Genomic DNA, 23,376 nt, shown 5'->3' on the forward strand with positions numbered 1-23,376 from the left:
CTCATTCAAGCATGTGAAATATGCACCTCCTTTAAAGAACTCCCTTTCCTTACATATGTCATTTTTTTAATATTGCTCATAGTTTTTTACTAATAAACCTTGTACATTTTCAACTCTTCATCTTATGTGAAATATGCACCTCCTTTAAAGAACTCCCCTTCCTTACATATGTCATACTTTTAATATTGCTCATAATTTTTTTACTAATAAACCTTGTACATTTTCAACTCTTCATCTTATGTGAAATATGCACCTCCTTTAAAGAACTCCTCTTCCTTACATATGTCATACTTTTAATATTGCTCATAATTTTTTTACTAATAAACCTTGTACATTTTCAACTCTTCACCTCATGTGAGCATTTACTCATTTTTGGGTATTTTCTTTTTACAAGTTGGATTTATCTCCTCCCTACACATGGATTGATGCTATTGGTCCATAGGAACCTTAATTGGACCATAGTCTAAAGATTTCTGAAAATCTAGACCCTTAGACTAAGGTTCTTTATAGCTATTTTCAATTAATTCCAATTGCACATTGAAAAATTCTTTTTGAATTTCTGTTTCAGGGGAACTCATCTGAATTAGAAGAGATATTTTTCTATCCAAAAATATTCAAAATCTGAATATTCTCTCTCTAGAATATTTTTCTCTCTCTAGGCTAAAACAAATAGAAACAAGGTCTTTATATTTCTGAAGAGGGATTGATTACAGGGAAAGATACTAGACATCAAAAAGGGGGTGGGGGAGGAATCTTACAAAGACCTAATTCCTTCAAGGACGATGTGCCCACAGTTCAGGAAAAATGTACTCAAAATCCCCACCGAATCTGAAACTAAGTTAAGACTTTTGATTTTGATCTGAGGATCAAGTTAATAGAATTCGAGGAATTCTGTTTAGAATTCAGACCTGGATGATCTAGAAATATTGAGATATAGATTTAAGATTATTCATGGCTTTCAAACAAAATCAAAACAGAAAACTTGCATAGAAACCCTGTTTTCTTAAAGGACTGTCTTACGCCAGAATGCTGGAGGGAGCATTTGGCATATATGTTTATCTAAGAGAAGTTCGGTTGCAACAGCTGGCGGGGAGTGTTCGAGGGATAGCTCACGCAGCAAAACCAGGTCTTGACCAGCCTGCGTATGGTGAAAAATGGTGTGCTTCCGGTACGATGGGCGAGGGCTGACGAAGCGGTCCCTGAGTGAAGTACCAGGACACCTAAGGAGGATCCTAGAGGGTTCTGACCAGGCGATGCACGGGCTCGCGGTGCTTAGGACACCCATACGTATGTCGAGGAAGATTTATATTGCTGACCAGCTGGTCCCAACGGAGAGTCCAGAGTGGTACTGTTTTTGTGAAACAAGGGACTGAATGGAAATTTTGAGTTATGAAATCTGTGATCATATCTGTTTTGTCAATGGATTATTTTTATATTTTAAAGAGGAGTGTGTGCGTATCTGATTTCTAAAGCTAAAGTTAAGAAAGGTATTTCAATTATGGGTGGGTGAGTACTTGTTTGGATCTACCGATTCCAGTGGCAGGGTGGTGGCTAACCCATGGGCCCCATGGGCCGGATGGGGTTAGGCTGGAATCACTGGAGTTTTAATAATCAAAAACTAAAAAATCTTAGGATTACATTGGGATGCGAGTAGTTAGTTAATTCCCTAATAAATTTCTCAATTGAGTAGATCAACGGCTGTGCCTAATCTTGATTAGGAAAAAAGCGTTGAAATCACTCAGATGATCAAATTATATAAGTGATAGTTTCCTTCTATCTGGTTTATTCAGGTGAAGGATAGTTTAGATTTGATCTCGTTAGAAAAACTCGTTAAGAAAATTCAAAAAGGTGGAATCATCCCCGCTTTCTGGGCATGGAAAATTTTCTCGGTTTCAGTTTTCGGAGTGACCACCAGCCTAGTCTTGTGCTCGGACATTCGTGGGGCGAGGCCCCAAGTGAGAAACCTTGCCCCTCGCATGAGGGGGCTGCTTTCGCTGTCAGCTACCGGGAGCCGGTGTGTGGAGGGGGCAGAAGGATCTCACAGTTGGTATCAGAGCGCTTGTAAATTTAAGTAACATCAGCAGAAATTGCCTAAATTTTTAATAGAAATCTGGGAAAGAAATGTTTTTCACTTGTTAATACTATGTGAATGAACTTCAAAAATTGAAAACTTATAAATTGAATTGGAAATTTATAGATGGACACCCCGAACCTATCTGGAATTCCTAGACGCTCTCAGAGTCAAGATATGATAGCTTTTGCGTTTGATCACCTCATCAACTTTGCTACGACCCGAATGAGCAGAGTGAGACTCGCTCGCCATTTTGAGAGTCTTTACTTTCCTGATCCTCTTGAGCGACGTCGGTATATGTGGTTCTGTGGAGGACGTTGTATTAACATCAGTACCAGTCAACGTCAGAGACTCAGGCAAAATATTTCCTTGGCCATGATTCTGATAAGACTAGGGCTTGTTCAGCACGTTCTACTCTGTCATCATTCACCCACCAGGAACTTCAGAACTTCATGCTGTTTTTTTAGACTTCTTAGCCGCTTTATACCGAGAAATAGAATTAGAGCACCTCTTTGTGTAATGAATCGTGTGTACCATGGTATGTCTTCTTCAGAGTTTCACTTCTTTATACGATTACGACTGAGGCAGTGATTCTAGAGCCCGAGCTGCTCTATGTACATATTGCAACTTTTATATAAATATAGGAATGTTTTCTGGAGAAAAATCCCTTGTTGTATAAGTGATTGTTTACGGACGATTTGATAAAGAAAAATCTGTTATCGGACATATGTCATAGATCTCCAATAGGATCATTGTCTTGTTTAAGAAATTGTTTTTCGAACCTCTTAAGTCTTAGGATCTCATGGATGATATCAAAATAAAAATTTAATAATATATAAATTTTTGACAGAACCATGACACGAGGAAACTGTGGCCGTCAGCTAGACCCTCTCTCTGAAGATGATGAGCTTGACCCTGATGTTCACAAGGCTCTTCATAGGACTCAGCCAGGACCCTTCATCAAAGGAGAAGGGGAGAACCTAGGCGAGGATGTGGAGAATGGGTGGAAGCCATTGAAGAATATTTTGACGTCACAGGCTACAATGAGCGGAGCAAAATGGATCTTGCCGCTCGACTGAAAATAGTGGAAACAGCCAGGGTAGCATGAAGGAACCACTATAACACCAACCGTCTGGATAGAAATACTTAGTCCTGGAACGGCCTAAAAAGCTATTTAAGAAAGAGATTTTTTTCCCCTGGATTTTTGGAAATCAAAATGAACGAATTCTTAGAGCTAAAGCAGGAGAGAAAAACCATCGAGGAATATGACCAAGCCTTTGCTCTTTCACTCAAATATTCACCACCTCTAGATGAAGAAGAACTCATGGCTAGGTTCATTCGGGGAATGAACGAACCCTTGGACACACTGGTTAAAAATGCCAAGCCAGTGTCCATGGCTGAAGCAGTAGGAATGAAAAAAGATTTTGCCAAAGCCTTTGAAGTAGTAAAGGTCCCACCAAAGCCTGCACCCTGTAACTTTAAAAGATTCCAAGCCCAAGGAAGTACTTCAAACTTTCCACCCTGAAGAGGCAGTAAGGCACAAATCAAAATCAGGATGCAGGAAGATTCCAAAGTGAAGGAAGACCCTTCCCCCAGAATACTTTCTTAGGAGCCCCTCCTCTTTCAAGAAATCAGAAGGATGAACTTAGAAGTGAAAACCGATGTTTTGGATGCCAAGGTTTTGGTCACCAACTGAAAGACTACCCGACTCCTGCCATGTTAAGGGGACAGGGAAGTCAAGGACCCTGAATTCCCCTTCATACCAGTCTAATTAGGGTCCGTCTCGCCCAAGCCAGGGAAACCCGAGAAGAACTCCAGCTCAACCATCTGCCTCTATCCAGAGTAACCTCAGAACTCCTTCCCAGAACTGGGGCAACCAAAGAGAAAGAGTTCCACCTCAGATTGCAGCAGCCAGAGCAATCACAATTTCAGATGTAGTAGAAGAGGAAAGAGGGCAAATCTTTGCTACAATTGAAAACCAAGGACCCAACCGTCAGTTCTCAGTCATTCATACTCCAGCAGAATATCAAGGTAAGCCTTTTAAGATTTTGATTGATTCAAGCCGTTCTCAATCATTCATTTCCCCTGGATGCTTGCGTAAGCTAGTCTTAGAACAAAAATCAGGAAAACCTATGCAAGTTGAATTGGCCAGTGGGAAGACTCTTCTCACTCACCTCCATCAGACAGATCTTATCTAGTTCAATCTAGATGGTAATGTAACCGACTGTCAGTTCAAAGTCTTACCTCTGGGAGCTTTTGACGGGATCCTTGGAATGGATTGTCTCCACAAAAATCAAGCTGACATACACTGTCACAATGGAACCATTTCCTTCCATGACCTTCAATGCCTTTCATGCGGGTCGAAACTTACCCGACAAGGAATTTTGCTACCTTAGGACCGTTAGAGTTACGGTCGCTGTTCACCGGGGCTCGCCCTTCCGCAGGTCCAATCGCGCGAATTCTTGGCACTGAAAAGGAATTCTTGGCACTGAAAAGGAATTGAACAGCGTTTGGTTCATTCAACTAAATAAATTAGGGCACCTGGTATTTTACTCGTTCTACGCACACATCGAATGATCACGGGAACAAAGTTCAAGGAACTGGAGTTTTCGGATCCCCAGACCTTCAGTTTTAGTAAAAGCTTCTAAGTTGCTGAAAGGACTTAGAAAGAAGCAACAAATTTATGTTTTCAAAATGAACCCAGTAGACTCAAAGCTTAAAAATGAAATTGATGATCTATTCCCAGCAGAGCTAACTAAAATGCCTCCAATTTGAGAAGTAGATCATGTGATTGAATTGACCCCCGGAGCTCAGCCAGTAGCCCTGCGCACGTACAAAATGCCAGTTCCTGAAGCCATCAAACTCAAGGAACAGCTTAGATAGCTATTAGAACAAGGGTTTATAAGACCTAGTGTTTCACCTTGGGGTGTGCTAGTTCTCTTTCAAAAAGAGAAAGATGGAACGCTTAGACTCTGTGTGGACTACAGAGATCTAAATCAGCTGACAGTTAAGAATAAGTATCCTATCCCAAGAATTGATGAGCTTTTGGACAGGCTAAATGGAGCCCATATCTTCACAAAGATAGATCTCAAATTCGGGTATTACCAGATCAGGATCAATGATTAAGATATACCAAAAACAGTCATCAATACTCGCTATGGGCATTATGAATTTACTGTCATGCCATTCGGATTAACTAATGCACCAGCTACATTCAATCGCCTAATGCAGGACATCCTCAGAGAATACTTAGATGATTTTGTTCTAGTTTTCTTTGATGACATTCCAATTTACTCAAAGAATGCAGCTGACCATGAGACTCATGTCCAAAACGTTCTTGAGATTCTAAGGAAGCACCAACTCTTTGCCAAAAAGAGCAAATGTACTTTCTCTACCAACCACATTGAATACTTGGGCTTTCTGGTATCCAAAGATGGAATTTCTCTAGATTCTGCAAAAGTCCAAGCAATCATAGATTGGCCTGAACCAAAGACAGTGAAAGAAGTCAGAGGATTCTTGGGATTGACTTGTTGGTATAGAATTTTTATACCAAAGTATGCTCTCATAGCTTCCCCCTGACTAACCTTCTCAAAAAGAATACCCCATTTCAGTGGTCTGCCAGGTGCCAGAGTGCTTTTGATAAGCTGAAGACCACCTTGGTAACCACTCCCGTTCTGAAGTTGCCAGATTTCTCTCTACCCTTTGAGGTAGTAAACTGATGCAAGTGGTTTTGCCCTGGGAGGTGCACTCATGCAGGAAGGTCATGCAGTGGCCTATGAATCCCGAAAGCTCAGAACACATGAGAGGAATTATGCTGTTCACGACCTAGAATTACTTTCAGTAGTCTATGCCTTAAAGTTGTGGAGACATTACCTACTGGGAAAAAGATTCACTTTGATGACAGATCATCAGAGCTTAAAGTGGATCTTTACTCATAATGATCTCAACATGCGCCAAAGAAGGTGGATGTAGATCCTGTAGGAATTTGATTTTGAAATCAAGTACCGCCCAGGCAAAGAAAATGTGGTAGCAGATACCCTCAGCAGAAAAGCCTCCTTACTTGCAATCACTGTAGTATCAAATCCTTTGATTATTGAAGCAAGAGAGAAGATCATGCAGGATAGATTCTTTGGCCCTATTGCTACCCTACTTATGCAGGAAAGCAAAACTCCACAGGAGTTGAACAGAGTTCAAGGGTACAGCAGCCTGGATGATGGCATTACGCATTATAATCGTAGGCTATGCATTCCCGATGATGAGGGGACCAAGGATCAAATTCTGAATGAAGCCCATGACAGCCTTATAGTAGGACATCCAGGTTTCATCAAAACTTGGATGTCTGTAAAGAAAAGCTTCTTTTGGCCTGGTCTGAAAAAGGATGTACTAAATCATGTACATCAATGTCTGACATGCCAGAAAGTCAAATTTGAAAGAGTAAAAATGCATGGGAAGTTACATCCATCCCCTCGATGAAGTGGGAATGTATCAGTATGGACTTTATTACTGGGTTACCTTCAGTGCAATCAGGTTACAACTCCATTTTCGTGGTAGTTGACAGACTAACCAAAGTTGCCCATCTGATCCCAGTAAAAAAAACCTACACTGTAGTAGATGTGGCCAAAGTGTTCCTCAAAGAAATCTTCAGATTGCATGGCCTACCCGGGAGAATAGTAAGTGATCGAGATCCCAAGTTTACTTCAAGGTTTTGGACTGCATTTTTCGAAGCAGTGGGAACTTTCTTGGATCTCAACACAGCTTATCACCCTAAGACCGATGGTCAAACTGAAAGGGGAAACCAAGTAATCGAAGATATACTTCAGTCATGCTGTGGTAGGGAACCTAAGAAGTGGCTAAGCTATCTGCACCTAGTTGAGTTCGCCTACAATGCTTCTTATCACCGAAGTATGAGGATGAGCCCTTTTAAAGCTCTGTATGGACAAGATTGCTTAACTCCATTAACTTGGTCTGACCCATTGATTAGGGTCGAGATGTCCAGCTTGACGACATGGAGCAGCAGCAGATGCAGTCAATTCGTAAAGATATTAAAGCTACCCAGGATCGACAGAAGCAGTATGCAAATAAGAAGAGGACAGACAGAAAGTTTGAAGAAGCAGATATGGTCTTCATTAGAGTACGGCTCAAAAGAAGTTCTCTATCTCCTCTTGGAAAGTACAAGAAGTTATTTCCCAGATATTGTGGGCCATATCTGATTACACATTAGGGAAAAAGGGAGCTCATTTTGGGGCCTTTTACGGTTTGGAAAAATAATCTCTCAACCAATGAACAGAGGGCCAACGTAACGTTGGAAATTCACAAAAATAAAAGAAAATAGATAAAAGAAACAATATTTTATGTAGGTACAAGCGTGCTACATTAATGTGGAGATTGGTTTTTTATTCTCACAAGATCTTTGGACATGAAGATAGAATCTAGTCTGACATTTTCTCTGACAAGGGCCTTCTCGCTTCCACCTCCCTTTGAACTTTGAATTGTTGTGCTACCTTTCCTTCGAAAGGTCTACCATTCTACACCACTACCTCATTGTGCAACAACCTCTTCTTTTCCAAAACTGCTCCCTTGATCCAGTTTGGCTTAGAGTAAGATGTTTCTTGTCAACTATCTGTCTACCTACTTTCTCTTTCTTGAAACTTCACTTTGTTATCTTGTTTACATTACTTTGCTGTGGTTACAGATTCACAAGGTATCCATGGTGAATAAAAACTATGGTCGTTCTTGTGGAAGACGCTCTGTGGATGATAATGCTATGAAGGCAGAATTATACCACACATCCTTACCCCGTCGACCTGCTTCTTCTATTTCTTCGGTAGAGAATTCAAGTACAGTCAAAACGGAAGGAACTTGGGAAAGGTTTACTGTTTCGAAAGGAGCATGGGTGCTCATGCAACCTAGTAAAAGAAAGAGACCCCAGACAAAAAATATTTTCTTGGCATCATGGAAGGGAAGAGTACGAGATTTTAAAATCACCAGAGGAAAGATATCGGTGAAAGAAGTTTTGATTCAGCATGTGTACATGCATAAAGAACTTGTCTTGCGAGACTATCCAAATGATCTTCCGCAACACAGGCCTAATTGTATATTTTTCTATTGTGGTTTTGTTCTTTATGAGGTGCATGGATTTTTAAGACAAAGCTTTCTTTCTTTGCTTACTGATATTCTTGTGTTGTTTTATTTCAGATTTATACCCTTCATCGTATGAGACATGGCAAAACATCGATTGTATTCTGGGATTTATAGATGTTTTGCATGGATCGATAGGAGAACAACAATACGAAGGTCGATGTGCAACAGAGCTAGCTCAATCCGGTATATTTTTTACTGATCATTTTTATTAGTTGCTGGACAATGCAAACACACATGGTGTGTTAAGAAAACAAGACCTTCCAGCATGGAATTCAGTGGATTGGCCTCTCCCACATTTTAGTGTTACAGAGGCATATAGAGCCAAGCTTTTCAAAGAAGTACAGAAAGCTCTAAGGCCCAATATTGCCACAAGGATAATAAAAATTTCTTTGTGCATGCCTCTCACAGTTTTTGTAGACTTGTTTAATACCTTTCCAGTGAAGGTTTCAAAAACAATGTTCACAGTTAAAGCAACAAGTCTGGCATGCATGCCACAATTTTTGGATAAAGGTTGGGATAAGAAGACATGTAGTTCAGTGTTTTGTGAGGTTGTCCAACCTTCTATGCAACTGAAGTACATGGTTGCATCACAAAATTTCATTTTTTCTTTTTATTATAAGCGCAGTCGAATGCTAGGTACAAAACTAGTCCCTATGGATCAAGATGAAGATTCTTTTGGTGCAGAAAATAAACTTCTTGATATTGATGTTGTTGAGAATGGTGATGTGCTAGTCAATATCACATTAAGACAATGTTGCTCCCTAGCTCAATTGCGCAATGACATTCTATTTGAGACAGAAGGTTCTATTTCAAAGGACTTTTTATTTATCTACAACAATAAGAAGGTATACCATGTGACTTATCCTAGTCTCATTAAGCACTGCTATTAGTTTACTTTACCCTATTGTTTCATATTGCTTTTTTGCAGGTGCTCAAAAGAAGAGAGAGATCAATAAAATGCAAAGACATTGAAAATTTTAAAATTGAGATAACACAGACTCCATAAACAAAGGTATTATATTCAAAAATGTAAAATTCTGTACAGAAGTGTTTAATTACATATGTAGAACATATTCTTGACAACAATTTTCTATTTATCTACAGGCTGATCTAGAGGTTGCTCTACATGGTCCAAGCTCACCGTATCATCTTTATTTGGAGAATCTACTTTCTGTTGCTCCATCTTGTCGTGTACAGTCTCTTGGTGCTGCTCCATTGTCTCCTCTACTACCCCTGGAGCATCTGTTTGCTGTTGCTCCATCATTTCCTCAATAACATCAGCAGCAACAGGTCCTTGTTCTTGTGGCTTCTCCTCATCAGCACTAGGTCCTTGCTCTTGTGGCACCACATCTGCATCATCTGTGTCATCAAGGTGTATGACACCTTCTCGGACTTTAGAGCTCTCACCTAACTCGACAGTAGCTGGTATAATAGGTTTGGGGAAGGCATACTTCAAAAACTTCCAAATTATATCAGCTCTGAAACTATACACATAGCTCGAGTTGAAGCTATCTTCTCTCATCTGCAATGAGATATGATGATTTAGAACACTTTGTACCAATATCAAATTTTTTGAAGCTAAATGAAAATTATTTTTTCTTACAAGCTCTGGCTGTCCTATCTCAAAATAGCTTGAAAGTATATATTTGGCACTAATCAGCACTCTCCAGCCACAGCTACTTGAATCATCTTGTTGTGGTGTCTGGATAGTTGGAAAGATATGTTAGAAACTGTTAATGTCTGAACAAAATAAAATTATTCAATAAGTTCAAAGGCATAGCATGAAATAGACATCAGTAGAGGGAACAACTTTCTACCTCTAAATCTATTGGCTCTATTGAATCCAGAAGATTGACATTAGGAGGACACTGATCCAATGCATCTAGAAGTCTTCTAATACAACTGCAATACATATAATTCAGTTAGTGTGCATTAAATCCAAATAATGTTTCCTTTGGATATCTTAACTTGAAGGAAATTGCAGGATCAATAATATAAACTGTATGCTGTACAGCATGGTTCAGCCAACTTCTCATCATGCTACATTGGACAAAACAATAATTAAGGTAAGGTGTAAGGGAGGAGGTACAATAAGGATTGTTTTGCAAACAAATGTAAAATAAAAGACACTTACTAGAGCATTGCAAGAATGATAGTATCTGAGCAATACTCATTCTTATGAGCCAATGCTGCCAAGCATGCTCTTGTCAAGTCAAAATTATTCTCTGAAAAATCATCTTCAATATGGACAACTATGTTAGGGCCCAGCTCCTGCAACCTTCTCTGTATCTGTAGCTCCATCTGTACAGTCTCCACATTTATAGCAGATTTGGATTCCTCTATTTGCTGCTTTAGTGACTCCTCATAAGCAGCTTTCCCTCTGTGAGTGGGTCACTTCAACAACCTTCACCTTGTCTGCCTTCAATTTCCTTGTAGGTGGAATTAATAATATGTCTCATTTTAATGTCATGCCATTCCACAGGATGGACCAGCTTGTCATACCTCCACCTCACTCTGGACAATGTGTTGAAGTCCTTGGCCATCAGAGTTACCCTGTGAGCATGGGCTGCTACAAGCATTGCATCTTCAAAGTACTTCTCCAAGTAATCCTCTGCCATTTCCTGTAAGGAAAGAATGGCAGTCCTGTTCCACCTGAAACCAAGGTGCCAGCTATCACAAATTTCTCTCACTAGCCTCTGAAAAGGTGCCTTGGGGATTGCAAAGCCTATAGCTTTTTGCTGTTTCCTGATCTCCTTTAGCACACTAGCAGAATGCTTTAACCTCTTGGACTTTTGCTGCAGCATGCTCATTGGCTTCCCCTTCCTGCCATGTGTAACTCTTCCTTTTGTAGGCACACTAGATTCCTTGACATCAGCCCCAGCTGCTGCTGCTGCAAGCCCTGGCCCCTTGCCAGACCTCCTTGCAGTTGCCTTGGTTCTTGCCATCACTCTGAAAAGGTCCATACAAAGCAATAGTAAAAGATTAGAAACATGGAGAACATAGAATGATTAAAGAAGGTGATGACAAATTGGATGAAGCAAAATTGAACAATTTGCAACAAAAGGCGATTATGATGATTTGAAATTTGTAACAGCTCAAAATTGCGTTTTTCTGCAAATATTTGAAACAACATGCTATTGCATTCATATGATGAATTCTCTATCTTTCCAACTATAAACAATATGTATTGTGTTTATAGAAGAACTATGCAGGCTTGAAATGGGTGGATGAAGAAGCATTTTAAAATTTGCAACAAAATGCGATTTGGACTATTTTGAGATTTCTAAAATCCTCTCCTCGCGTTTTGCTGCAAATTCTAGAGACAACATACTTCAGCATGCCTTTAGTCATTTCAGTGTGTATGCAGCTTGGTGCAACATGGATTGAGCCTATGGACATCAAGAAGTGATCAAACTCTCATTCAACAGGCCCAAATAAAAAGTCTTCCTGCTTCTACATGCGGTGGAGAAAATCTAAAAAATGCATATAATATTTATCATAATATGTAACCTACATCACATCAATCAATTCCTTACCCTAATATACTATTAAACAAGAAGAAAAGGAAAAAGATTTTCTTACTAACCTGGAAGCTATCTGCAAGTGTGCTGAGCTGATGATGAGTATCTTGTGCTGGGTATGAACCTCTGCTGCTGGTCTGGATGCTGATGGTGTAGAGTAGGGAGGTAGAGATGCAAGAGAACTGAGTTAGGAGAGTAGATTATTACAAAATACAAATAATGGAGTTATTAAATACCACACGTGTGAGATATAGTCGTTTTTTAACACGTGTGGGTCCCACCAGATCTTTTGGGATTTGAAATTTGTGGGTCACTTTTTGCCTTGGAAATTGTGCCAATCATGATTTCATAATTAGATCCATTAACACTTTTCCCTCCCCGTATTCCATCCCTGCCAGCACCCTCCCATCATCCTTTTCTTTCCCACTTTGACCACTTTCTACCCAACACACTCCATCCACTCTGCAACCTGTCTGAAGACTACTACCATTACCAGATCTCCAGGTTACCAGTGCTACAGCTCAGTTTTGGAAGAGAGCAGGAGAATCTCCAGGGCTATTCCAACAGTATGGAAGAGGAAAAGAAAGGTCAGAGATCTATACCCTTTCCAATGTTTTCTGATATATATTTCTTCCATCTGTAGAATTCTTAAATCTCAGTGCCTAGAAATCTAGCAGATCACCCTAGGGTTTGATTAGAGATGGATATGAGTAGGATTTAGAATTTTGCAACAAAATGCGATTATAGTGGTTTACATTTTCCAAATGCTCCAAATCGCGTTTTCCTGTAAATTCTGATATTTGTTTTAGTTTTTATTTTTTCCTCCTTCTTTTAATCTCTTTTGCACTGGAGAATTCCTCCTTGCATCATTTACTGTCCTGAACATTGTAAGATATCCCTAGCATTTGATTGGAAATGGATGTCAGTAGAAATTCAGAATTTGCAACAAAATGCGAGGAGAGCACTTTACATTTTTCAAATGGATCTGCATCACGTTTTGTTGCAAAGTCTTGTGTCTCTTTTGGTTTTTACTGTTTGCTCATTGTTTTGCTTTCTATGTCCATGGAGATGTCTTCCTTGATGATGAGAAATGTTTTTGCTTTGGAACAGTTGATCCTCAGGCCCCTCCTTTCAAGAGGAAGTTGGACTTTTCTGCTGTGCTGTACTCAGACCACAGCAATCACCAGGTGATTCATGTGTGCTTATGAAGAGTTTTGTTTGGTGATATCCTATACATTATCTGATTGCATATGTGAGCATATAGAATTCATGTTATATAAATTTTGCTTCAGGCAAAAGCAAGAGACTAGAGCAGAAAGGTGAGTCTTCCCTTTCAAAACAAAGGGAACCAGAAGAGGACAAATCTCCAGATTTGCTCCTATTTGACTTTCTTCACAAGTGCAAGGCTCAAAGGAACTTCCACATATACCACAGTATTTTCAACAGGGAGTTCACTATGAGCTCTCTTTTGGACCATCACAGAGATTTCCTTTCAGAGCATTGGGATACCTTCAAACAACTGACAGAGGCAGGAAGGATTGTGGAAGGTGAAAAGGTTTTTGTGCATTTAAATCATATTGTCTCCATTGACAAGCTGAGGTACCATGTGAATAGAAGGTTTGACAGCCTGCCTGAGGAATATAAATTCAGCTGTAACTTGCACACCAGAAAGTGTAGAGTGCTTGAGGAAAACATGGCATTCCTTATGTACATTGTCTTTCAACAGCAATCTCTAGAAGAGCAAGGGCAAGAGACTGAAGAAGAAGATATATCTGTAGCGGAGGTAAAAGAGGATATTCCTATGGCAACAGATATGGCAGAGCAGGAAGAAGATATCAACCTCGAGGATGAGGGGCTGCAAGTGGCTGCTCTTGACCTTGTTCAACTGAGGACTGAAACTCTTAGGGCAGCACAGCCAGTTGAAGACTTTGATGTTCAGAGCAGCAACTATGCAGTGCCCATGCTTCCAGGTGTCTTGATTGGTGGTAAAGATTATGTTTTCCTCCATGATATAGAGTGTATGTTCAATTTGAGGGAGGACTATGCCATTTCCCTTATTGCCCAGGCTTCAAGGCTTGACAAGGAGGTTGGCATAGAGGATGACCATTCACTGCTAGCTTTGGAAACAACCTTTGATCCTGCAGAGGCCCTTACTATTTGTTTCAAAGAGGCTGAAAGTTTCCAAGAGCCAGATGAAGCTGCCTTCCAGCTCACCCAGGAAGCTATGAATCTCTCATCACTTCATAAGGAAAAACTTAAAGAAGAGGCTGGACTGGAGGGGAGAGGAATAAATCTTTAGAAAGATGAACTTCTTGTTGCTGATGAAAATGAGAGGGTATGATATTATTACTTCAAATCAAATACTTTATGTTGTGTTTAAATGTTTTGTAGTTATGTATCATTGTCTCACTATAATCTTTTGATACATGGCAGCTACAAATTGAGGATGACACATTCCTCCAGAGATCAAGTGGAAGCAGGCCAGCTGGGTTTGGCAAAATGTCAAGCCTAGCTCATTATATTCATGATCTAGGCAGTGCTAAGATCTTGATTTACCATAGGCAGTTGAGCAACAATGGAGAAGCCATTGTTTACTTCTTTAAATGTTTGTCTAGGGTATTAGGTGGACATGATCTTCCATGGCAAAAGGAAAAGATCATTTTAATAGAGAGGTTGTCCGCCATAGATATATTTGGGGATTATGTGAATAAGCAGGCCTCTAGGGCCTCTTACTTTTTGTCTTACACTTCTTATGCATTAGCATGTGGTGTTAAGGAGCCCAAATGTCTAGAGGGCTATGGAAAACACAAGCTCATAAGGTTTCGAGAGCCACCCATGATTGCATCAGGCCACACAATCCAAGAAGAAGAACACGTGGAGATAGCTGAAGACAAGGATACCCCTCTCAGACAAGCAACAGAGGCAAGCATTGATAAACAGAAAGTCGACATCAAGCCAATAAGGAAGAAAAAGAGTCCAATCAAGTTCAAAAAGAGAGTTCCGACTCGCAAGCCTTGGGAGTAATAGGATTTAGTCATCAAATATAGCACAAACATTATGTTGAAGTTGAACTGATTTGTACAAAGTCTTTGATCCTCATCAGTTCCTTGTCCGTACGGACGATCAGTACCCTTTTGCATTTGTCCCATCACCGTACGACACTTCAGTACTCTTCCCACACTCAAAAGCTTCTAAAAGTGTTTGACACTCAGTATTTTATTGGTAAGGATCAACAGTATGTCTAGCATAATTAAGTAGTATTGATTGAATTTTTTGTGTGTTAATATATGGATGTATTGATGCTTGTTAATATAGATCACATGTTTCACAAAAGACTTACTTTTGATGGAGTCTCAAAACATATAGGCATTACACCAAGAGTCACTTGTTCCACAGAATAAAAATCTATTGATTGAGTTTGAAAACATGTGGACATAACACCAATAAGTTACAAACTGCTATTCATGTTTACTTGTCCATTTATGGTTTCTAAATATCTTCGAATCCCTCCACTGTCTATGTCTCTCTGCTGCCATTGAATTGTCCAAAGTTTGTCTTCGTCTTTGCTTTTGGGCTAGAATAAAAGCAAGATTGACTTTGGAGCTAGCAACTTTTCTTTTAGCATGCAGCCTTTGTAGAATGCCTCGGTAAAACCATTGGAAGACTTCCTTCAGACTATTTGCCTTTTGACTCCCTCCATAGTGTTGTGTGTGTCTGAAAAATGCATTACGTGCCATGTAGTGAGACTTCTCCATGCCTTGGGTAGACCAAATTGCTGGGCATCCATACTTTTTGACAAAATAGGGAAGGTGGTTGTAGATGATATGTTGTTTTCACAAAGACATAAGAATGCATAGTAAGTTATAAAAGAAAAGAGGATCACACTTAAGTAAAAGAAGAAGACATCACTTTACCATGTAGTGAGTTATATTGCAGGCTGTCCATGCGTCTTTCATTGACTTCCCAAAATGTTTTATTGCCTCTTCAAAGTTCTTGTAATCACTCTTTGTCCATGTTACATTGTCACAGAACATGAAGAGTTGATCAAGAGACCTCCACACCTCTGCCTTCACATTTCGTGCTTCCCCATCTGCCTCATGATCTTTCACAGCATTATGGACTTGCTTCCACAATCCATAACTAATCCTTGAAACTGTTTTACCTTGCCTTACTTGCTTACTATTGTGTTTGGGTCGAGACAAGAATCTTCTTGCCTTAACACCACCAATAGAGGGCTTGATTGGTACCTCCTTGCCATTGCTAGACTTTTTAAAATCCTTTGTGATATGAACATCACCTCCATGCAGACCTATATCGGATAACACTTTTTCCAATGCATGAAGAGCATCCTTTCTATTTCTTTCGGGACGGAGTTTCCAAGCAAATCCAATATACAAAAATACCAATTTCTCAATAATTCGACATAGAGCATGCAATGTGCATATGTGAACATTACATAGTGGAATGTCAAGAATGGCCTTGAAGTTAGGGTCAACTTTATCTCTATTAGGTGCTCTCTTCCACCATTTAGAATCCATTACTTGCGCTGATTCTTTGCAGTAAAGACAAGGAGACTTTGAGTTACCTCCTTTACTAACGTTATACATGCACTTAAGTGTTTTAAGATCCCCCGCCATGTGCCACTCTACTTGAAAATCACCTTTTCCTGCAACATGGAGATTCTCTCCTTGCACCTGTCTTTTAATTATTCTTGGTATTTCCGTGTGGTGAAACACCCAATCTAGTGTTTCATGGTCTTCTGTCTTTACCTGTGATTATACAAAACAAAAGTCTTACTATAAAAGATTTGAAAACATTGACTAAAATCAAGTACGAAATAAAAAATGATCATACCTGGAATGAGCCCAACCACCATATGTGTTTCTCCGACTGCACACTAAAATACTTCGAACTCGCTTCATTCAATGATGTATCAAGTGCTCCATTCATCAATGTGATAGTAATCCTTTCCATTTTCTTTTCCTTTACAACCTCACACTCATCCAGTTTGATAACAAATTTCAAAATGCCTTTGCACTCTTCAAATGTTATTCCATAAAACTCGACCATTCTTCTTTGAAGTTGTTGTAGATCTACAAATATATTGTTCCAAGGGTCATACACAGTGGTTCCTTTAGCACCATGAAATATATCTTCAATATGGATATATGGTCCAATAAACTCATCTATACTTTCATTCAAATGACCTCTTATCTTCCACACTGTTGCTGGATTTGGCAGTAAAACTCGTTTAATCCTTTGATCTCTCAAAGTTGAGGATATCGCATGGAAAATCGAACTATATCCCTTCCTGCTAACTCCACTAACATCAAGAGCCTCTTGGATTGTAGTACCATCAACTTGATTATTGGATATAAAGTCCTCTACAACATTGCGTTTGATTGTTTTGTATTTTTTTTCTTTAATCAAACCTTTTGCTACACCACAAGAAAGCAATCCTTTCATTTGTTTAACTGGAAGAAGGTTGGGATCCATATTTTCTTTTGCAGGCTCCAATAATTTCCTATAGTAACAATATAGTAACAACACAATATGCCTATATTATTCAACACTTCCAATCCTGTTTTGCATTAATGGACAAAATACATATAGTCATTTGAGAGTATTTTTGAGTTTAAAAAATAAAAAATTGCAAACTAACCTTGCTTCCTGAATTCTTCGCTTGCATCCACCAGTCCCAGCCTTCAAATTTGCAATGTTTTTAATCTTCCTACTTCGTTGTCTGTCTCCAAGCATGGTTCTCTTCCTTCTTGATCTTGTTAACTCTTTTTTACTCTTTGAATGCTCCTCAATTTCATTCTGCAACTGCTGCTCCAATTTTGCACGAATAGCTATCTCTTGAATCCTGGCTCCCTTTTCTTGTAGGTACATTGTTTTATATGTTTCTGCAAATGCAGACTGTGCTGAAATATAACCAAGAAGTCCATTTTGTCCATCGCCCGCAAACCTCAATAGTGTGGTTGGATTGACAAATGGAGGTGTAGAGTTTTGTACTAGACATTTTGGATATATACTTCCATCACACCATAAGTCAATATGTTGGAGCCCTTCTCTTCTCATATTTTCCCGTTGTTGAGCATTTAGCACTGTATCCTTTCATCTTTTTTGTGCTGGAGCATATTGTTCTTCTAAGTCGATGTGAAGATGATATAATCGCTTCTTCTGAGATTGTACTTCACTAGTATCGGCCATTTTTGTGCTTCTGAGGTTGCAAAGTTGGCTTGTCAATCTCATAGTCTTTTTGTAACATGAATTGTGGAAGTGCGGCGGTATCCATACAATCATTAAGTTCAGTGATGGATTCTTTATGAGAGGCCTGCACACGTCGTCAAAAGAGATGCGAAATCTTCGAGAAACAAAAAAAATTAAGGAGATATTTAATGCAAAATCGTGTTAGTTAGACAAAAGATTATCTTATTCTTTTCTGAACTGACAGTTCAGTGGTCCTTACTGACAGTTCTGAGCCACGTTTCCATATTTTATTATTTTTGAGATCTTTTAGGAGAGAAATAAATCGAAAAATAGTGAATTTCTTACAGGGCCCCAAAATGAGCTCCGTTTTTCCCTAATGAAGAAACTAGGTGACTTAGCCTACGAGCTTCTTCTACCTCCTCATCTCAAAGTTCATAATGTATTTCATATGAGCCTTCTAAAGAAATATGTGCCAAGCCCAAATCATGTGCTTGATGTGATGAAATCCTAACCTCTTTAACCCAAGAGCAGATGGAACTCCAACCTGAAGAAATTCTTGATGTTCCAGAAAAGATTCTCAGGAACAGAATTCTCAGAGAATTATTGGTAAAATGGAAGTTCTATCCTTTTGAAGATGCCACCTGGGAGAATGAAGTCGATCTGTTGTTACGGGATTACCCCCAGTTTGCGAGATGAAGGCATCTCGCGTTTTTCAAGTGAGAGAGAATGTAAGACTCCTCCCTAGCCTCTCAAGATGTCCAAAATCAAATCCCTCTTCAGAAATATAAGAGATCTTGTTTCTACCAGTTTTGGCCTAGAGAGAGAGAAAATCTTCTAGAGAGTGGTAATTCAATTTTGAAATATTTTTGGATAGAAAAATGTCTCATCTTATTAAAATAAGTTTCCCTGAAATAGAAGTTCAAAAAGATTTTCAGAAGGTGCATTAGAAATTAAGTATAATCTGTCAAGAAGCATTATCCTAGGGGTCCAGATTTTTGAAAATTTTTAAATTAAGGGTCCTATGGACCAATAAGATTCATCCAAATGTAGGGAGGAGATAAATAGAAGAATAAAAGGAAAATTTTCCAAAAATGAGTAAGTACTCATATAAGATGAAGAGTTGACTAAGGATAAGGTTAATAGTTAAAAAAGAGAGATATTTAGATGAGATGATGCATTTTTGACACCTCAGTATGGGGGAATTCCCCTCATGAAGGAGGCACCTATTTCACATGTGTGAGAGAGTTTTAAACTCCCAAATAATGAGATATTTTTATCTCTCCTCTCTTCTATTTCAACTAGATCCAAAAAGTGGACTAAACTGACCCAAAAATGGTTAAAAATTGACCAAACTGATCTAGAAAATTCTAGAATCAGTTGGCTTGGTTAGAAGCTCACTTTTTCCTATAAATAGAAGCCTTCCTCTTTGTTGAAACTCAATAGTGTTTTGCACTGTTACCCTGCTTCTCCCAAGTGCCAAAAACTATGAATTTTACTCATAATTCATTAGTTTTTGACCTTCCCTCTTCTAAAAGATTGGTGGCCACTCTTGTTTCAAACAAGAGTAGAACCCTCAAACCATCAAGCCAAAGGAAAGCTCTCAAATTATCCATGTAAGTTGGAGATTCTTCTCTTTTCTATTTCTTTTATGGTTTTTTTAATGATTTTTGTCTTCTCTAAAATGAAATGATGTTATGCCTCATTGAAAAAAGGCATTCCCCTCTCTTCTTTAAAAAATCCAACCATTCTTTATCCTAGATTTTTGATTATTGGATAAAATCAAGTTTTTCATAATATTTCTCTTAAATAAGTAGAAAATATTTACATTAGAATGAATTAAATACTCTTGGTGAACTTCTAATTAATTTTAGAGGGTTAAAAAAATAAAAAATGATCAGCCATACAAAGGAGGTTATGGTAAAATTTTCTTAAAATTTGTGAAATAAATTTCATCTTTATTTAATCAAAAAGAGTAATCCCCATCGTTAGAGTATTCTAAAAAGTGTCATTTTCATTCATGCATAGAAAGATGCATATTGATTAATTTTTATAAAAGAATGATTTTCAATAGAATTAAATTCTATGTATAGAAAGATACATATTGATAAATTTTCTTCATTATGGATTTTAATGCATAAAATAGTGCATAAAAGAATATTTTTTTAAATCATAAAAGAGTTACTTTCATCATATTGATTTTTATGCATAAAAGAATATTTTTTAAATTATAAAAGTGTTACTTTTATCATTATTGAATTCTATGCATAAAAGTATATTTTTTTATTATAAAAGTGTTACTTTTATCATTATTGATTTCTATGCATAAAAGTATGCATAAAAGAATATTTTTTTATAAAAGTGTTACTTTGATCATTATTGATTTTTATGCATAAAAGTATGCATAAAAGAGTTTTTTTTAATTATATAAAAGTGTTACTTTTATCATAAATGATTTTTATAGATAAACATATGCATAAAAGATATTGTTTTTATATTAAAAGTGTGATTTTCATCATAAATGATTTTTATGCATAAACATATGCATAAAAGAGTGATTTTTATCATAAATGATTTTTATGCATAAAAGATATTTTTTAAATATTAAAAGTGTGATTTTTATCATAAATGATTTTTATGCATAAATGGGTGCATAAAAGATATTTTTTTATATTAAAAGTGTGATTTTCATCATAAATGATTTTTATGCATAAACATATGCATAAAAGAAATTCTTTTATGCATAAACATATGCATAAAAGAAATTCTTTTATGTTAAAAGAGTGATTGTCATAAATGATTTTTATGATGAAAGTGTGACTTTCATCAGAATTGGATTTCATGCATAATTAGATGCATATAGAATCTTTATAATTAAATAAGGGTTCTCCTTAATCCTCTGTTAATTTTCCTAAAAATTAGAAAAATGAATAAGCAGATAATATGTGAGAGGAAATTCTACCGTTTCATATTCACTAAGATGGGAATGAGAAAATTCAATTAAACTATCAAAGTCGGAGATCGAGATAAATGATTATTTTATTCCTTATAAGAAATTTATGTTTTAGAAATCTGTAAGCAAATATTCGTCGAACGAAATTTAGAAAAAGAGAAATTGAAATAGTGCCTTCTTTTGAGAAAGATAGTTTAGGAAGAACCTTTCCAGACCCAAACTCTGATTCAGACTATTGACCGAGACCTGATTCCTTTGTCAGTTTCAATCAATGACGATGCCCAGTTCAGGAAAAATGTACTCAAAATCCCCCACCGAATCTGAAACTAAGTTAAGACTTTTGATTTTGATCTGAGGATCAAGTTAACAGAATTAAGGAATTTCGCTTGGGATTTATACCTGGATCTAGAAGTATTGAGATATGGATTTAAGATTATTCATGGTTCTCAAAACAAACAAAATCAAAATAGAAAACTTGCATAGAAACCATGTTTTCTTAAAGGACTGTCTTACGCCAGAATGCTGGAGGGAGCATTTGGCATATATGTTTATCTAAGGGAAGTTCGGTTGCAAGTTGGCGGGGAGTGTTCGAGGGATAGCTCACGCGGCAAAAACCTACCCAGGTCTTGACAAGCCTGGGTATGGTGAAAAATGGTGTGCTTCGGGTACGATGGGTGAGGGCCGACGAAGCGGTCCCTGAGTGAAGTACCAGGACACCTAAGGAGGATCATGAAGGGTTCTGACCAGGCGATGCACAGGCTCGCGTTGCTTAGGATACCCATACGTATGTCGAGGAAGATTTATATATATGTATGTTGACGAAATGATTATTGTAATCTGTTACTGGATCTCGTTGTTGCTGACCAGCTGGTCCTAACAGAGAGTCCAGAATGGTACTGTTTTTGTGAAACAAGGGACTGAATGGAAATTTTGAGTTATGAAATCTATGATCATATTTGTCTTGTCAATGGATTATTTTTATATTAAATTTTAAAGAGGAGTGTGTGCGTATCTGTTTTCTAAAGCTAAAGTTAAGAAAGGCATTTCAATTATGGGTGGGTGAGTACTTGTTTGGATCTACCGATTCGAGTGATAGGGTGGTGGCTAAAACTCTCACATTCTCTTTGCCTTTGTGTGATGTATTAAATCACATTTGCAGGACTGGTATTATGACGCAGCCTGCCACTCCATGGTCTACCAACTGAACCACTAGATGAGGACTCTCTTGGTCTACTTAAAGACTGTGATTGTTGCTGACTTGCATTCTGTGCAATCACATTTCCACTCTTATCAGCCCCAATAGCTTCTTTTTCAGCAGCATACCAGCTGCTCATCTCATCAAAGACAACAACAATGCTTACCCTCAACTCACGTGTAGCAGGGTTATAACACCTGTATCCCTTTTGCTCAAGGGAATATCCAATAAACACACATTTTTCAGCTTTTGGATCCAGCTTACTTCTCAGCTCATCTGGCACATGCACATATGCAATGCATCCAAAAACTTTTAGATGATACAAATCAGGTTTTCTGCCAATAAACCTCTCGTCTTGGAGTTACATCATGTATGGCTGCAGTTGGAGTCCTGTTCATGATGTAAATTGGTGTAGAAACAGCCTTAGCCCAATAGCTATGCGGCATATTCTTCTCTTCCATTAATGCTCACGTAATCTCAGCAATGTGCCTGTTTTTCCGCTCAGCATCTCCATTTTGCTGCGGAGTGTATCTGCATGTAAACTGTCTCCGAATACCATTCTTCTTCAAAAACTCAGAGAACTCATTGGAGAAGTACTCTCCCCTCCATCTGACCTTAGGCACTTTACATATTTCCCTGTAGCGTTTTAACCACCATAACTCTGAAATTCTGAAAGTGAGTGAACACCTCACCCTTCTCCTTCATGAAGTATACCCACACTTTCTTTGTGTGGTCATCAATAAATGTCACATAATACCTGCAGCCTCCCATAGACATGGTATTCCTAGGACCCCATACATGGTCATCAATAAATGTCACATAATACCTGCAGCCTCCCATAGACATGGTCTTCGTAGGACCCCATACATCTAAATGCACAACATCTAGTACATTTCTGCTCACATTTCTGTTACGTGGAAATACACGCTTTGTTTGCTTTCCAAATTGGCATGCTTCACATATTTTCTGCATACCTTCAACTTTAAACTTTGGCAGTCCTCTCAATGTGCATACATACACCCAATGGTAACTATTGACCTCCTTGCAGCACACAGTGTCTACACCTGCAGTTCTTAAAACAGAGTTCTGCAGAGAATCGATGACTTACCCGCAGTGCTCGAAATCGCCTGCTTTCTTAAAAACGGAGGTCCAGACGCACCCATAACGCGTTTTCGGTGCAAAAAACTTTGTCCAACCCAATAGGACACTATAGTTGCCCTATAGCTTTACTCCCACGAAGAAAGCTCCTCAATCAGAGATCATTTTGCTGATGCCTCTTGTAGAG

Source organism: Cibotium barometz, chromosome 28, assembly GCF_041138505.1.
Source record: "Cibotium barometz isolate CiBa-2024 chromosome 28, ASM4113850v1, whole genome shotgun sequence".
In the NCBI taxonomy this organism is placed as follows: Eukaryota; Viridiplantae; Streptophyta; class Polypodiopsida; order Cyatheales; family Cibotiaceae; genus Cibotium; species Cibotium barometz.